At 46.6% G+C, this 13,797-nt stretch overlaps 1 pseudogene across 1 annotated transcript; it reads right to left on the bottom strand.

Moving 5' to 3' along the window:
• Positions 1-8,660: 8,660 nt before the first annotated feature.
• Positions 8,661-9,101, bottom strand: LOC311596273 (small ribosomal subunit protein uS9-like; annotated as a pseudogene). The gene has a single exon. The product of its transcript is annotated as a small ribosomal subunit protein uS9-like (transcript).
• Between the last annotated feature and the right edge of the window lie 4,696 nt (positions 9,102-13,797).

Consider the following 13,797-nt stretch of genomic DNA (forward strand, 5'->3'; position numbering starts at 1 on the left):
GTGTGTGTGTGTGTGTGCATTTGTGTGCAGGTGCCTTTGGGGGCCGGAGGTGTCAGACCCCCTGGAGCTGTGTGGGACTGATGTGAGTGCTGGGAAGTGAACTTGGGTCCCCTGAAAAAGCAGCAAGTGTTCTTAACCACTGAGCCACCAGTCCCAATAAAATTTTTGTTTTGTTTTGTTTTTTGAGACAGGATTTCTCTGTGTAGCCTTACTTGTCCTGAACTCACTTTGTAGACCAGGCTGGCCTTGAACTCACAGAGATCCACCTGCCTCTGCCTCCTGAGTGCTGAGATTAAAGGCATGCACCACCATGCCCGGCGCCCAATAAAATATTTTTAAAGTGCACAAAATTTATTAAGAATTCTCAGGTTTCAGATCTAGTCTTCTGAGGCCAGAACAGGGTGTGCTAATAGCAGACAGTTATGCCCATGAATTGTGAAGAGAGACATTTTTTGGATTTTTTTTCCTTAAAAAAAAAAAAAAAAAAAAAAAAAAAGAATGAGCTTTGAGAATTGAGGGCGTGATCAAACTGACATCACCAATTGGTGAAGAAAATACAGAACTGGACATGGCAGGACATGCCTGTAGGCAGCACAGTGGGCATTGACGCAGGAGGGTCACAGACTGGAGCCCTGTCCACACCTCGGGAAGTTCAAGATCTGCCTGGCTGGGCTACACGGTGAGAGACTGGGGTGGGAGGAGCTCTTTGGTCAGCAGGGTTAGGACAACTAGACTGAAGTCTGATGAGGGATCACTTATAGTTCGGAGCAAATTTCTCTCAATGGGGGAGGGAGATTTAGATCTAAGAGTAAAAATCTAAATATTTTTGTGTTAGAAAAGTGCTGGAGAAGAGACCTCAGTTCTCAAAAGACACTCAGGACTCCATCCAGCCCTGCAGCTCCCACACCTCCAACGCCTCTTGGCACAGACTCGGAGCCTAGTAAACTTTTGATGGAGTGAGTATAACGCCAGAGTATTTTTAATTGCCTCAAATATGGGAGCAGCATCTCTAAGTATGACATTAAAACCCAGTGCATGAAAGCAAAAGGTAACTCAGCTACCAAGCAGTATTACAAATGACAATCTGGAGGGAAATTCAAAAGACAAACACTAAGGGGAAATATTTGTTATCAATATCACGAAAGGTATATATATTTCTTTTCATTTTCTTCTGTGCTGAGGAGTTGGCCTGTAGCTTCATGCACAGTGGAGAAGAACTTTATTACTGAACTACGCCCCTAGCCCCCTTGTCTTGTTTTATGTTTACATTTATTAAAACCCCCCCTTTCTTAATATTACTACTAAGGGAAATCCAAAATATTGATAAGGAAAGAAGACAACAAATGAAAAGGTCTCTTTACCACCAAAAGAGGCACACAGCTTCTGATAACATGCGCAGAGAAACCCTCATGAGCAACAGGTGTTTGAACACTCAGGCTGGCAGACCATCGGCAGGAGTGAAAACACACTACCATCCATAGCGCACGGCCTCGGGGTGAGCAGGGCAGAGCTTAGCCCCTGACTGGAACACAGCATGGACGGTCTATTCAGTGAGTGCACAGCACGGTCTGTCTTGTGACTGGTTTTAGGAACTGTACCTGCAGACACACCAGCAGCATGGGTGGAGATGAAAGACACGGAGGGCTGCAGTCCTTGGGCTCTTGTTTGAAGTATTAGACCCAGAAAGCTCTGTGTTAGTATTGGGCCATGATAGGGCTGGCTAAAAGTTGTCATATCCATGTCATGAGAGAGTTTAACTGCTAAGCTAGTGAAGGACTTAAAGATGAATAAGACTTGTCAACAAGTCAGCAGAGAAAGGTTAAAAAACAAAACAAAACAAAAAACAACCCAGTCACTGTGAGAGCTGTTCTTCTGAACTTGACCTCATCTGGGGTCAGCTAAAACCCAAATGGCTGGAGACACTGGGGAGGCATTCTTTCTTAGTTAAATCATTAGACGTGAGAAGACCCACTTTTTTTTGTTTGTTTTTTTGTTTTTCGAGACAGGGTCTCTCTGTGTAGCCTTAACTGTCTTAGACTTACTTTGTAGACCAGGCTGGCCTCGAACTCACAGCGATCCACCTGTCTCTGCCTCCCAAGTGCTGGGATTAAAGGCGTGTGCCACCACCGCCCGGCAGAAGACCCACTTTTAATCCAGGTCTTTGAGGCGGGTAGATCCATCTTTAATCTGGACCACGCCTTCTGCTGCCAGCCTACATGAAGGACACGGAAGAAGGAAGTGTGCTCTCTTCACCTGCTTGTTTCCAGTCTCAACAGCAAGTCCGTTCCTTCACGGGCAGCAGAGCCCACTTCTTTGGGATTCTGGTGTGTACTGAAGACCCGCTGAGCCATCCAGCCTTGTGTGCGGATGAGTACTGGATTCTCGGACCTTCTGTTGGCAGATGGCCACTGTTGGAAGAGTGGACCATAGCTTGTGAGCCGTCAGAACATCAGTCTGTTTCTCTAGAGAATTTGTCACCAAGCGACGTGCACAGGAAGTAAACTTAAACTTAAAACTTCCAGCTTGAGTTGAAAAGGCCAGGGATGATGGGGCTGGAGAGATAGCTCAGCGGTTAAGAGCACAGATTGCTCTTCCAAAGGACCAGGGTTCAATTCCCAGCACCCACGTGGCAGCTCACAACTGTCTGTAACTCCAAGATCTGACACCCTCACACAGACATACATGCAGGCAAAACATCAATGCACATACAATAAAAATAAATAAATTCTTTTAAAAGAAAAGAAAAGGCCAGGGGGAACCAGGCAGAAGCTGGCCCAGTGCCAGAGCTGGAGGTCACTGCAGGGCTGAGACAGCAAGCTCAGGACAGGGCTTGCGGTGACAACAGGGGGCAGAGCCATGTCCTTCAGAGCCACTATGCTCAGCAAGAGAGAACAATCTAGAGTGTATGAACATACCAAGAGGTGCTGGGATAGACGGCTTATGGGCATTAGCCTAAACAAGGCATCCCTCTCCTATGGGACAGAGTGGATGAGGTGGCCGTTTCACATGGAAGGGATGGTTTACTTTTGAGACAGGAATGGGGGAGGGAAGAATAGGAGGACCAGCAATGCTGGACTCCCAGAGCTTTCCACACCCATCTTAACGGGACATCTGAACAGGGCTTAGGGTATGACATAAAAGGTCACTCTCCTCACAGGCTAAATATCAATATATAGTGAAAAAAAAAAAAACCAATGCCAATACCCGTCACACATCTACAAAGCCTATTATGAGCACCCCGGGTCTAGAACACCCCTGGCTTCACTCCTACTGGGTAGCAAGAAGATTGTAAGACCCAGAACATGAGCTGGGAACACCCCAACAGACATGGCTCAGGGGTGTGGTCCAGCATCAAGTCCAGCAGCCGTTGGTTTGCTTTGGGTTCTGGGGATCAAATGTGGGGAGTCAAACAAAGTGAGCAGGTGCTTGACCACGTAGGTGCTTGACCACGTAGCTACACCTCCAGCCCTAGGAGCAGCAGATGGTGTGGTCTGGGTGCTGGGAATTGACTCAGAACCTCAAGCTAACTGAGCTACACTGCCAGCCCTAGACTGAGCAGTCTGCATACGTTTCCCAAGGACATGTTTTCTTCAGAATCCAAGATTCAGGAGCTTGGCCTGGATGGAGCCCTGAGATTTCTCCTCAGGTTTGCCAGCGTGGAAGCTTGGAGCCTCCAGTGATCAACCTGAGTGAGGTCCGGGGTCTTGAGGGCAGGCGGGCAGAGTGGCCTCTAGAGGAGGCAGCGAAGCAGTGAGCTCCTCTTCAGAAGCCCTTCCCCAGGGCTCAGTGAAGCTGAGGGGGGGTGGGGTGGCGGCGGGGGTGGGGGGGTGGGGGTGACAAATTAAATACAGCAGCAGTATACACAAAAGCTGGAAGATGGAGCCGCCCACATGCCCATCCTCCAACGAATAAACAAAGCCTGGGACGCACACAGAGGAATACAATCCAATCCCCGAAAGGGCTGGCTTCCTAATGTGTGTGTGTGAAACTTGAACGAAACGCAGGCGTGATGAAGTGAGTGGGTAATAAATGATATGTAACATCTGATTCCGCTACACGGGGCACCCAGCACTGTTAAAGACAGTGACCGAACGACAACAGTGGTTGCCATGGGTGTCGGGGGGAGGGGGAAGATGGGAAGACGGAGTGGGAAGAGTTTGAGTGAGCACTAGCGCGGGGGGGGGGGGGGGGGGGCAGGGAGGGGATGTGGAGGGGTGTTGCACAATAACATGACTTAACACCACAGAACCATTTTTTTTACAGTGATAAGATCCACACGGACCAGTGCTGGCGGGATGGCTCAGTGTTTAAGGGCACTGGCTGCTGCTCTTGCAGAGGTGACATGTCACAACCCTCTATAATTCCAGTGCCAGGGAATCCAGCACCATTTCTGGCCTTTGGCCACTGCATGCATGTGGTGCACCTACATACACCCAGGTAAATACGCATGTACATAAAGTAAAAATAAAGAAACCTTTTCTTAACAAGAACACATACCTTACAGAAAATAGTGAGAAGCACACGCTTCCTGGTTTGGATGTTTCCCCGCCCCCCCCCTCTTTTGCATTATACTATTTTTTATTAATTCATTCATATTACATCTCAATTGTTATCCTATCCCTTGTATCCTCCCATTCCTCGCTCCATCCTGCTTTCACCCTATCCCACCCCTAACCCTAACCCTAACCCAGGGCTCTCTGGCTTTTTGCCAGGGTGTAAAGGGACACAGTCTCCAAGGTTGTTTATGCAACTGGAAACCCCTCTCTGCACTCAAACCCTCCACCATCCCCACATTCCCAGACTCCCAGGGAGACCTGGTCATTACTGTCGACAGCAATAACAGTTCATTTTCTTTTATTTGGATTAAACAATAATTTGATTGGAAAATACTTCCCGGTGCAGCAATTAAGGACTAACCAGAGGTAGAGCCCAAAGCACTTACCCCACCTAGTCATTAGCTCCCGGGAAACGTTAGCCCTACGGGTGCTCACTGCTAGTATAAACTCTAATATAGTGGGAAGAAAAACTGAAGCAATTTTCTCTTCTTTTCTAAGCAATGAAAAGTTTAAAAGTGGAGCAGAGTGTTGCCATAGACGACAGAGCTCTGGGCGGTTCAGGTTTCTCCTGTGTCTGCACGCAGGGGACATAGCAATTGGACAGTTTTCAGCACCCACAGATGTGCGTCCTGACTACCTGAAACGCATAGCTCTAGGCTCCCACAGAAACCCTCAAGCCTTTACTTGTCACCATAATTGTCTTGGGAAGTGCTTCTAATTACATAGCTCTTGTGCCTGCTCCAGGCCGAGCCTTGTACACAGTACACAAATCCCATAAAACCACAAAGCCAGGGGCAGACTCTGGAGTGGTCCAAATTACCATGCAGTTGTTTTTTAACTCAGGAGTTAAGCATTAGTGGGTGTTGAGAGCATCATTTGCGTGAGCAAAAACAGCACTAAGGGAACAGCATGGACCTGCTTCTCTGTAATTTGCTGTAGAGGTCAGCGCCCCTCTGTGCAAGACCAATATAAGTCCTGTTTGCTTTAACCAAGTTACCTCAGGCTTAAAAGAGACTTAATTATTTTGTTACCTGGGAATCGCTGCTGCTGCTGGTGGTTTAGTTCTTGGAGGTGGAAACATCATTACTTAGGATTCCCATGCCTGAAGACATTTTCCAAGACACAAAGCAACACTCATGTACCGTCTGAGAACAGCCTGAAGTCAAGTGCAGCCCACCGCACAAGTGTTACTGTTTGAGTGTTGGATTTTTTGTTTGTTTGTTTGTTTGTTTGCTTGTTTGTTTTTGAGCACCAAATGGTTTTCTAGATGGGTTTGGGCAGAATGGCACCAGTTCTGAGCCTGTAGTTTTGCGTTTGGGAAGATGGAGAGGACTGAAAGCTGACAGGACTGACAGGAAGTAAAGCCAAGAGCACTTGCTCCAGCTAGTCAATTGCTCCAAGGAAGTGTTAGCAACTGGGAGGCCATCCCTGTTCACTATTGGTGTCAACTCTAAAACTGGCCCTTTACAACTGGGCTACAACTCCACGCTGAGACTGATCAGTTGGCTTGGTTTTGTTTTATTTTATTATTTTTTTATACTTTTATTTTATTACACATGTATAAAACAAACTACATACAGCAGGAAGAACCATGTGACAATCATGAGAATAATGAGTTCTAAACATGTTACATTCAGAGTGACTTGGCCATCTGCATTCGTCTCGTTTGAAGTAAGTGTTTTTCCTGTCTTGTTGGGTCTAGATCTCCGAATGAGATTCAGTATCTATCCTATCTCAACTCTAATAGCTTAACTTCTTTATCTTGATCTAAAACGATCTTGTCCCCTAACCACAGCTAAACTTGATTATAGAACTATATTATCTTGTCTTCAATGCACCTCAGAGACTTGAGAAGGAATAAAACTTAAATTCCTGAGTGAACCAGCAGTGGGGGTTAGCAGTTTCCAAAATGTACAAATTGACTTAAGACAGTTTACCTCCTGACCAGTCACCCAAAACTCTTTATAGTGTTGGAGCCTCATCTTCAGCTTTCTCGCACGGAGGCTTGTGGCTGATGTTCCTGACGTAAGGACCTGTGCTGTGTGAAGTAAATCAGGCCATATAAGTCAAGTGGGGAACAATTTTGCTTATGTGAAACTCAAAGCTATAGAGGTAAAGTAGGATGGTTACTCGGCATGGGGGCGAGGTGTTTAAAGCAGACTGGAGTGTTATGGAGATTGATGTACGTATGACATGACAGCTGTGCTGAAGTCCATTGAAGAATATTCTTAAAAATGACTGAAGAGGTTAAGTCTTATGGGAGCTGGGCCATGGGGGCACACACCTTTAATCTCAGCGCTTGGGAAGCAGAGGCAGGTGCATCTCTGGATTCGAGGCCAGCCTGGTCTACATAGCATAGTGAGTTCCAGGACAGCCAGGGCTACACAGAGAAACCTTCTCTCCAAAAATCAAAAAGAAAAATTGATAAACATTTTTTAAAGATTTATTTATTTATTATTATGTGTACAGTATTCTGCCTGCATGTAATCCTGTATGCCAGAAGAGGGCATCAGATCACATTATGGATGGTTGTGAACCACCATGTGGTTGCTGGGACTTGAACTCGGGACCTTTGGAAGAACAGGCGGCGCTCTTAACCACTGAGCCATCTCTCCAGCCCTGACAAACATTTTTAAAATTATGGGAAGTAGGAGTTGGGGGACCGGAACTTATTCTGATACCACTTCCTAAGAAACTTCAGTCAGAAGTCTATAGATAGTGGCAGCCAGGACAGGAAGTGGCACTTGCTCCAGGCTTCCCTCTGACCACGGCTTCCTCTGAGTCTTTTTTGTGTTGTTGTTTGTTTGTTTGTTTTTCGAGACAAGGTCTCTCTGTGTTAGCCTTGGCTGTCCTGGACTCACTTTGTAGACCAGGCTGGCCTCGAACTCACAGCGATCCACCTGCCTCTGCCTCCCGAGTGCTGGGATTACAGGCATGTGCCACCACGCCCAGCTCTCTTCCTCTGAGTCTTAGGTCAGTCTAGGACTTCTCTCTTGCTTCCTAAGTGCCCAGTGTCAGGCTACGGTTTCCAGAGAGGGCCACAATGGTGCTTCTTGTTACCTGCTTATCAGAGGATAAAGTGAATAGTCCATCAAGAGAGGGGGGTGCAGTGTTGGTTCTGAAATGAACCCCCAATGCCCACATGTTAAAGACTTGTTCCTCATCTTGGTGCTATTGGAAGATGGTAGAAAAATTTAGGAGAGGGTTTGTAATGGGAGGTTTGGCATCATCGGAAGTGTGACCTCAGATGTGATTGTGAGACTCTGGTCTCTGTTTCTCTCCCTTTCACATCCACATCATGAAGTGAGCCATTTCACCATGTGCCACCATGAGGATATGCCAATTTACCACAGTCCCAAAGCAGTGGCCATGTGCTGAAAGGACGTGTTTGTGTGACAGTCTTGGGAAAACAGAATCTCCTGCATCACCCCAGATTATTTAGCATCTAAGAAAACAAGCTCCCTGCACCAAAGCACCAAAAATACCACTGGCAAAACACAAGTGCCATAGAGAAGTCAGAAGATCATGACTTCTCCCTTAACTGCTCTTTGAAGCCTGCTCTGAGCACTGAGGGTCAGTAGCAAGCATCTTTGGCTGGCAGCATTTTTGGTATAATCCTATAGGGCGAAACTGGGTCTGTCATGTGCGTTCCTCGTCTCCTTGAGAACCGGAAGGGGACAGTGTCGCCTTCCTTGTTGTACTGGTAATGCTTGCTTCAGAGGGTCCTTGACGCTCACCCTGACTGACGCAGTGAGCAGGTGCTCAAGCCTTGTGTCTATTTTTATTTTATTTTTTGGTATTTCTAGACAGGGTTTTTCTGTGTAGCCTAAAGGCTAGGCTCACAACCATAAATATAAGCCCTGTGTCTTTAAATCCCACCTTTCTTGCATCCCCAAGAATGTGGAGCTGTGTACCGTAAGCACACAGTTTTCCTGTCAGTGACATCTCAGAGAGCAGTTTGAGGGCCTGTGAGATGACGTGGCCAGTGTTGGTACTTGCTACATCAACCTGATGGCCTGAGTGCAATGTCCGGTTCTGTAGCACTTTTTTTTTTTAAATCCTAGGATGTTTATTACAAAGGTGACCCTGATCCTTGAGATGGGCTTATCGGTAGGGGTACCGAGCACGGGCCCCAGGACCTCCAAACTTTTTGGACTCGCAGCGACGGGGGTCAGCTACACGCAAGGTGCGATCATACTGGATGAAGATAGCTTTGATCTCCTTCTTAGAGACGTCATCCACATATTTCTGGTAATAAGCCACCAGGGCTTTGGAGATGGACTCTCGGATAGCATCCGTTTGGGCCACGTGACCATCACCCTTCACGCAGACACGGATATCCACACCAGCAAATCACTCTTTGCCGAAAAGCAGAACGGGCTCCAATAGCTTGTACTCAGCGGCTAGATCATCATCTCCAGGGGGCGCCGGTTCACCTTGATGAACCCATTTCTCTGTTTGTGGTGCGCCACGGCGGTGGCTGTCTTCTTGCGTCCGAAGACCTGCACGGACTGCAGTGGACCCTTGGACAGCATAGCTGCGAGGAAAGAAGAACACGAGGTCCTCACCGCGAGGCGCTGTCACCGGAAAAGGGAAGCGCGGGGCCACCCGGGCCCACTCTTTTTTTTTTTTAACCTCTACTTTATTTGGGGTGTTTAGGCCTCAACCTCCGAACTCAATGTAGGGAGTGGGGCCCCCTTTCCTTCTCCTGGCTGTTTAAGGGTGAAGGGTCTTTGGGTCTGTCTATACCAGTCTCTGTCAACAGCAGATGCAGCCAAGAGTCTCCTCCAAGCTGCTGCAGCCGGAAGCGTTGTCAAGCATTGTCTGCTCTCTGTCTGCTCCAAACCACCACACCTTCTGTCGCTGGTCTCTTCAAACTGCTACATGCCACACGTCAACACGGGACCACGTGCCAACACGGCACGCCACGCCACAGTCTCTCTGATCTCTCCCTTATAGCCTCAAAGCCCTAGACCACGCCCCTCTCCTTGCCACACAAGGCAGGCCTTACCGGCTGGCAAAAGCCACACCCCTCACAAGACAGTTAACCGCTGTGGACAAACTACAGCTCAAACTGAAATCCCACACTTGGGATTAAAACAAAAACATATTTGCATAACACAACTCCCGTTGCATGGTCCCCACAGTGGAAGGCAGCGTTATTCTCTAACCCCCATGTGAATGGCTACACTCACACGCACACCACATGCACACAGATGGTGATGACTGCGGTGGTGGTGGCGGTGGTGGGTCTGGAGAGATGACGCAGAGGCTAGGAAAGTATACTGATTTTTCAGAGGACCTGAGTTTTGGTCCCAACATCTATGCCAGGCAGCTCACAACCACCTGTAACTATGGCTCCAAGGAATCTGACACCTCTGCCCTCCAAGGACACTTACATGTGTGTGTGCACGCGCACACACACACACACACACAGACACACACACTTAAAAATAAATCTTAAAAATATTTTTTTTTCAAGACAAGGTTTCTCTGTGTAGCCTTGGCTGTCCTGGACTCACTTTGTAGACCAGGCTCACAGCGATCCACCTGCCTCTGCCTGCCTCTGCCTCCCGAGTGCTGGGATTAAAGGTGTGTGCCACCACGCCCGGCTTTTAAAAATATTTTTAAAAAGTAAATTGAACTCTGAACTTCTTAGTGAACACACGTTTGGCTCCTCACTATCCCTTCCTGCTTGGTTTCCTTTCACGAGTCACCTATTCAATACGTTTTGGAGAGCGTCACCAAGAAGCAAGTACACGCCAGTATGCACCTAACAGTGGATAACCGTGGAAGATGCTCAGCTAGAACCTGCTTCTAACGCGTGGATCACCACAACTAAACCCAGAACACTTGAGGTAGGCGGGGGAGCCTTCCCTGCTTTTGCTCCCTAGCCTCCTAGAGCCATAGAGGGGTTTTTAAAGGTGACCCAGATGATGCGTTGCTCATACGCTCTGAAGACAAAGTCAGAAACATCATTTTCACTCTTTATAATAACAAAAGACTGCCAGGTGTGGTGGTGCACACCTTTAATCCCGGAACTCAGGAGGTAGAGGCAGGTGGATTTCTGAGTTTAAGGCCAGCCTGGTCCAGGCCAGCCAGGCCTACACAGAGAAACCAATATTAATGATGATGGAGGAAGAGGAAGAGGAAGAGGAAGAGGAGGAAGAGGAAGAGAACACTGTGTACATCTAGAACCACCATGAAGTCAGGTGTGGTAGCATGCACCAGAAATCCCGGCACTTAGCAGGCTGAGGCAGGAGGATTATAAATTCAAGGCCAGCCTGGGTGGCATAGTAGATCTTACTTCTAATAACAATGATAACGCACTTAGCTAAAATGAAGACAAACAGCAGATCAGGAAGAATTCGCCCTCATCCTCAACTGGATTTATATTCAAAGAGAGCCTAAAGGTTAACAAGAAAAAGACAAAAAGCTTTTTTAAAATGTGGAGAACAAGCCAGGTGTAGTGGTGTGTGCCTTGAAGCCCAGAATTCGAGAGGCAGAGGCAGGCAGATCGCTGTGAGTTCGAGGCCAGCCTGGTCTACAAAGTGAGTTCAGGATAGCCAAGGCTACACAGAGAAACCCCGTCTCGAAACCCCCCCCCCCAAAGGGCCTATTAAAACACACTCCTAAAGCACATAAGTAGCCATATAGATCCATACTAAAACTGAACCAAAATGGCTCAGTATGTGGTGTGAGATGGAGCCCGGCATTTTTCTTTTATCAAATTGGCAGGATAGGATAACATGCCATGTTGGCAAGACTGAGGAAACTGGAAACTAATGTTAAAGCTGCACGCCAAAACCCTTTAAAGTCGGTATGCTTTATGACCTGGCATTCCAACAGATCCAGATTTGTGCCAAAGAATTTATTGCTGGTATCTGCCAGGATCTGTATGCAAAGACTCCTCATGAGGTATTGTTTTTAATAGCAAAAGATTTGAATTAATGTGTAGCCAGGTGGATTTGGCTAACTAAATCCCAGCAGAACTCAGTTAAGAGACAATACATAGCCATTTCAAATGCTGCTATCAGAGACTATTAAATGAAATGGGAACATTTCACATTTGATATTCAACAAATCTGTTTAACAAGTAATTTTATTTTTACCAGCCATGTACCTAATCCACAACATAAATGTACACATAAGAAGCTATAATGAGTTGGGGGGCATAGGTTATAGATCCCGGAGGAGTTAGAGGTGAAAATGATTAAAATACATTGTATAGATTTTCTCACAATTTAATAAGAAATATTATATTAGGAAACATAGTTAAAACCAGGTGATGGTAGGGCATGCCTTTAATATCAGCACTTGGGAGGCAGAGGCAAACAGGTCTCTGTGAGTTCAAGGCCAACCTGCTCTATAGAGCAAGTTTCAGGCCAGCCAAAGCTACACAAAGAAACCCTTCCTTGAAAACAAAAACAAACAAACAGAAACCAAGGCCTTGGGGGGCAGAGGCAGTGAATCTCTTGAGTTTGAGGCCAGCCTGTTTTACAAAGAGAGTTCCAGGACAGTCAGGGCTGTTACTCAGAGAAACCTTGTCTTGAAAAAAACAAACAAACAACAACAAAAGAAAGAAGAAAAGAAGCTAGAGTGATTTTTCACTAAAATTTTATATAATTTCTTTTCTGTATTTTTAAGTGTTCAACACAAAGATATACTTTTCTATTTAGGAAAAAAATAGCTACCATGGTTCTTTTTTAGGGTGTGGAAATTACCTTTTAAACAAAGATGGGAATGGTGGCAAGGCTGTTCCTTTTGCAAACATCCACCAGTCCTCCTAGGAGTGCTTTTCAGCAGCCCACTCTCCTGAGAACAGACAGCAGCTGGGAACTGCGGTGCACAGACTTGCAGTTTATCCCTGCAGCAAATCTTCAAGACTGTGGGAATAGGTGGAAAGACCTGCCAAGAAAGTGAGGCTTTCCCCCCAGATGCCACTCTAAACCCTTCGTGGCATCTCTGTGCCATAATGCCATTTCTCTCCTTAGAAATAAAGTAATGTCACCATTTGTTCCCTGCTCTATGCGAGGGGGCAGTGCAGTGACTGAAGGTATCCCACGGGGAGGCAGGATGGGGCAGTGCAAGCACAGAGTGGGGAAAGGGAACAGTTAACACACTTGCCTTTAGTTAGTGCTCTCTAATTAACTCTTTTTTATGAGAGAACAGAAAAAAAATGCACCAAAGTCTGATGGGAACTGTCTCCAAAAATAAAAAATAAAATAAAGCAATCATTTGACCTTCGTGATTTCTTCTATGTCTAAATAAGATTCCTACATAAAACTTCTGTACTGCCCGTTGAGGCTCACTAAAACAAATGAATATCACACACAAAGGAAGAAGTTTTAAAAACCTGACTTCAAGCACTCGGGAGGCAGAGGCGGGTGGATCGCTGTGAGTTCAAGGCCAGCCTGGTCTACAAAACAAGTCTAGGACAGCCAAGGCTAACACAGAGAGACCTTGTCTCGAAAAACAAACAAACAAACAAACAAACAAACACCCTGTCTTCAAGCCAGGCAGAGATGGCTCAAGAGGCAGATACAGGCTGATCTCTGAGTTCAAGGCCAGCCTGGTCTACAAGAGGAGTTTCAGGATAGCCAGGGTTACACAGAGAAAGCCTGTCTCAAAAAACAAAACGAAACAAAACAAAACGAAACAAAACAAAACAACCCACCCAAAACAAAAAACCTCAAACCAATGTGTTCAGATGCCTGCATTGCATGTTAAAACTTGTCGGCCCATGTTGCCAAAGGACTGCCTGCTCTGACACAGCCAAAGACGTTTCCAAGGTGTTTTGGTTTTGGTTTATTATTTGCTGGTGTCAAAGGATCAAGAAGTGTTCTTAGCTGCACACGTGTTAACTGACCCAGTATGAGGCTTTCTTTGATTCAGGGAGCTTTGACGGATATGAACGCACTCTGATAGCTGCTCCTGGGGACTGTACGCATGCTCACCTTAGATGTTCCAAAGATGTCGCACACCTCATGGTGCCCAGGACAGGTGACAATAAAGTCAGAGAGGCTTGTCCTTCTATCACAGCCTTCTTTAGACTTGAAATCTGAAGGCCTAGAAAATGCTACATACAACGACGCGCGCTTGGCCCCTTGCCTAGGCCAGCAGCACATCTTTGAGTGGTGTCAGCAGCTGAGCCAGAGACTGGAGTAAGAAACCAGAGAAACACAATAGCCTTCCAGATATTTCCACTCTTGCATCGAGTTTGGACAAGTAAAGGAAAATG

The sequence above is a fragment of the Acomys minous genome, assembly GCF_964271855.1.
Source record: "Acomys minous genome assembly, chromosome: 4".
Classification (NCBI taxonomy): domain Eukaryota; kingdom Metazoa; phylum Chordata; class Mammalia; order Rodentia; family Muridae; genus Acomys; species Acomys minous.